The sequence below is a fragment of the Camponotus floridanus genome, unplaced genomic scaffold, assembly GCF_003227725.1.
Source record: "Camponotus floridanus strain SB8 unplaced genomic scaffold, Cflo_v7.5 scaffold84, whole genome shotgun sequence".
NCBI lineage: Eukaryota > Metazoa > Arthropoda > Insecta > Hymenoptera > Formicidae > Camponotus > Camponotus floridanus.
In genome coordinates, this window is record NW_020229854.1 from 132,491 (window position 1) to 137,549 (window position 5,059).

Below are 5,059 nucleotides of genomic sequence, written 5' to 3' on the forward strand. Positions count from 1 at the left end.
GGTGTGCCTGCATAACATGTTAATGGACAATGAAGCTGGTGGTTATATAAACCCTGTACAGCTGGAATTGGAGTTAGAGAATGGCAACATTCAAACAGGAGCTTGGAAAATTCAGATGACTAAAGATTACTTTCAAAAACTTGGCAGAGTAGGAACCAATAGGACAGCTTCAATAGTAAATGGTATGAGAGAACACCTTACTGAATATCTAGCCTCAGACATAGGTACAGCTCAGGCACCCTGGCAATTTGAACGGATATTTCGAGGTGCCCGTTTGAATTTACCTTAATAAATTCGAATCTACCTGTGATCTGAAAGAAATTTTGTGATTGACATTTATGTATTTTGGGTAAGGCTATGTTAAAACATTTTCTCTTATTTTAATTGTTCCTGTTTCTGCTATTTCTATGGTTAATTTTTGTGATTTTTGTGATACTTATATAGTAAATTTTAGAGATGACTAATACTATTTCCATTAACATGTATTATTGGTGATTAAAAACTATAATAGATAAAAACTATAACTATAATATAAAATCAGCGTGTATCACAATGTCATAAACATGTTAAATCTTTTCATTTTTAGAGTATTCAAATATTATTTAGATTTAAAGATTATTTAGATTATATTACATTTAAAATTTTAAATTTTACACAAATTATTTGAATGTGTGTAAAATTCAATAATAACAATACAAATTTTGCTTTGAAAAAATTTATGTATAAAAATTAAAACTTATGTTTTGCTTGATATTCTTTTTCTTTATATCTATTTTTTATAATTATATATAATAATAATAATATTTTTTTATAGTCATATATAATAATAATATTTTTTTATAATCATATGTAATAATTAATAATATATGATTGAATTTTTAATTCTTATATCATATTCTAATATCATTTGATGAGTCATTTCTTATCATGTGTTTTTATAAATACTTCTATAATAAAGAAATTATAATGGTATCAGTACATGTATGAAATAAAAATAAAGTTTTTCAATATTACACATTTAATCAATAGGAGGAGTTTCAGCTCTAGAGTCCCATGAACGTTTTTGAATATATTTTTTCACAACTGCTAACATGTCCATGACACATAACACTTGTTCTTCCTCAGACACCCTGTTAAGTGCAACTGCTATAGAACTTAACATTGCTTGTACGTCTGATGACATATTGAGACGACTAGAAAAGAATGCTGATTGCACTGGCTGTGATCCAAATTTTTCAAGAGCTGTACCCAGGGATGCAGCCAGAAATGAAATATCTTTTGATGATTGAGAAAGTACATCATCTGTCTTCTCAAAATTTCGCTTTCTCTTCTTTACAGGATCGTTTGGAGGCACTGTCTTGGCTGGATGAATAGAAGTCGCCATGGCTTCAGATTTGCCGAGGTGCTTTCTAATGTTTTTTCAATTACACATTTTTCTCCTTCTGTCCCACAGGACATGTTAGGTCCAATTGTATTGTCAGTTATTTCTGAGTCCAAACCTATACAACAATAAATCTTCAATCAAATTGTTTAATTAAAAGTAATGTTTAGTTGAAGAAAAAAATTAAAAGTAATATTTAATTTAAAAAAAATTTAAACTTACTGGATGAAGAGGGCGAGCACAACCAATTGAGGTCTGGATTCAATGTAGGCGAAAGTGAAGATTGTTTGTTCGATGGAACAATGGGTGAAGAAGTATAAAGAGAAGAAGAATTTGACTGATTTATTGATGCAGTCGATGTCTTAAATAAAGTGAGAACAGAAGATTCTTGAACAGGAGATTCTTGTTTATCTTGAACAGCAAGTAACTGAGATCGAACATCTGGGGGCTGGTTTCGAACAGCAAGCCGTTGAAAATTTGAAGTTGTCCTGTGAAGTCATACACTTTTAATTACAGATTTAATTTCTGATTATTTGATTATCATAAATAATATACCGTCGAGCCACATAATATGATCTGCAAGGAATAAAAGGTCATTATAAAAAATCCAAGTAGATTGATAAATAGGTGCCCCAGCTCCTACTCCTGACCTTGGCATTGACATTGTGACCTTTTTTCTTTCCTTTCCAAACTTTTCACGATGAAAAAGTTTTTCTGCTTCTGGACCTAAAAACAAAAATAATGTCAGATTATTTAATTTTCTATAATTAATTTAAATTATTTAAAATAATTATTTTAATAAATTTAAAAAAATTTTAATTATTTTACATTTTTAATTAAAATCTTGTTTATACTTTAAATGAAAAAATAAAATAATTTAAAACAATTGATTATTTTTTATATTTATTTAATTTTGTATTGTCTTTTATATTTTCATTTTTATATATTTTTAATTAATAAATTTATATTTAATTTTATAATTAAAATTATAGAATTAAAAATTAATAAATTATATTTTATTATTAAAAAGTTTCTTATTAGCAATAAGTTCCTAACCTATACACATGATTCAAATTTACTTACCAGTGAGTATTAGAGTCATTGCTGCTCCTATTGCTGCCCAAGTGAGAGATTTATCTTGACTTTTGCTATAGCCTTTGCTTTTTTTAATATAAAGTTGAGCATTGGCACACACAAGGTGAATGAATGTATAACGATGCACCCTTGCACCCCCCTAATTAATGCCCAGCATGCGAGCTGGAAGCTGCCGCCCGGCAGAACACCGCCGGACAAAGGGCAGGGCGCATAGCGCCACATTTTTAACCGCCACAACGGCTTAAAATCAAGCCGGGCCGAATCGGCGAAGTATGTCGAAAACGGCCGACAAGTACCGAGCGAAGGAGTTAGATCTCCCCGCGCCCGGCTCCGCCGCGCTCCTACGAGCGGGACTCACGCCGTTCCGTTTTCCCGACTGCTCGGTGGGGGTGAGTCTAATGTACGCCGGCGCGGGCTAATTAGACCAGTATAAAAAGGGCGACCCATCAACCATAGGCACCTTTTTATTCCGAGCTTCTCGAGCGAACAGTCGCAAAAGATAGCTATCCGATACCAGTCTACAAAGTTTCAAGACCAAGCGGTGGGGTGCTCTCCACCACGCCTGGGAGATCTCAGGGGTCCGACCAAATAGACGAATCCATTTTTTTTCCTCTCTCTCTCTGCGTGCAAACTAAATTGGGGCGCACCCCGATTTAACCGGGAGATCTCGGTACACGCACAGCATCCATCCTCGTCCCGTCGGTTCATACAGAGGTAGAGAAGAGAGCTGCCCCCAGCGGTTGTTCCCGCTAAGAACCGACTATCCCGGAAATCCCGACCACACCATACGGGGAAAATATGGCCCGATTCTACGAACATCGGGAAGCGAAAAAGCGCGACGACAAAAACCATAAACACGCGCCGCTTATGTCACGCGGTCATCGACCGCACCGCGAGCGAAATCATATTCTAATTCTCCGGTTACCAAAAATCACGGATTGCGCCGAAACCACACGACCGTTCCGAACCGGACTTACAGCATCCGAACCGCGTTTTAAAACTGTAACACCCCCCGGAAGCGCATCGTTCCGCGGTGCCCCCGAACGCAATAAACGCTGCTGTTTTCCAACGGCATTTAATCCGGCGATACAGCGATCAAGCGAAAGAAACCCGGCGGCGGTCGCGCTTCGCGCACGAAGAACTTCACGTACGCACACCGTTACACACACACACATCTACACCTACACACACACCGACACGATTGTATCTCGTCACACGCAAATATATATATTATTTAAAATACCACGCGTATTTTTTTTATTGCGCTTGCCTACCCGAACCTTGGAAACACGGCTGCAGTTATCCGCGACTCTGACGGAGAACGCCCGTTACAAATGTACGAATGTATACTGCATGTTCTTCTGGCACATTATTCCCTATTGATAAATCACTTTCATTTTCATTACAATAATATTCCTCACCCATGTTTTCAACGTCCATATTCATTTAATAGAGATAAACTGCCGGCGATAACACAGGAATGATCCAAGCAATCGTGTAAAAATGTAAAAAACTTTACAGAACTATATAGCGAAAACAATCGGCGTAACGTAGGCGCAAGAGTAGAAAATAAAATTAATTTATTTCCATTACGCCGCTGCGCTGCGCCACTACGACCAAAACCAGTTCTCTTGCGCCTGCGCTTACGCTTTTGCGCTGTCTTATGCCTTGTCGTGTAGACGAGCCTTTATGCTACGGCCATGCAGACGAACCTTTAATCACGATTTACAACAGATAATTTAAGCCTTAAGCTTTAAGAAATTATCCAATCACAACCGAGCAATGTCTTCATAAGCCGCGTTACGAAATTATTATCAGTATACTGCAAATTCTATAGTGCACGTTACGTATATTATATATTTTCAGTGTTGACAGTAAACTGGCAGCAATTTCGGAACAGGACCATACTTGACTGTGATTTGTCAATTTCTTCAGTCTTACGCCTTACAACCTTATGCTACGGCCATTGTAGACGACTCTTGAAGCGTCTACACTGAGATTTTAAGGAGACTTAAGGCGTAAGACTTAAGAAGTTGACCACTTACAATCGAATATTGTCTTAATACTTGACAGTAATTGGTCAATTTCTTAAATCTTACGCCTTAATTCTCCTTAAAATTTCATTGTAGACGACGCTTAATGTAGCGTCTATAATTAGTTTTTAATGCGTAAGTCTTAAGAAATTGACCAATCACGGTCTAGTATTAGGAGAATATTCGATTGTGATAGATCAGTTTCTTAAGTTTAACTCCTTAAAATTTCATTGTAGAAGACGCTTAAAGGCCATTCCACAGAGGCCGTAGCATAAGGATGTAATGCAAAAGACTCAAGAAAATGACCAATCACAGTCAAATATTAAGAGTATACCCGATTGTGATTCATCAATTTTTTGAGATTTACGCCTTACAACCTTATGCCATTGCAGACGAACCTTTAATCCTACAACAGATAATTTAAGCTCTAAGCCTTAAGAAATTGCCCAATCACAGCCGAGCTTTTCTTCATAAACCGTGTTCCGAAATTATTACCAGTACTGCAAATTCTATACTGCTCGTTACGTATATTATATATTTTCAGTGTTGA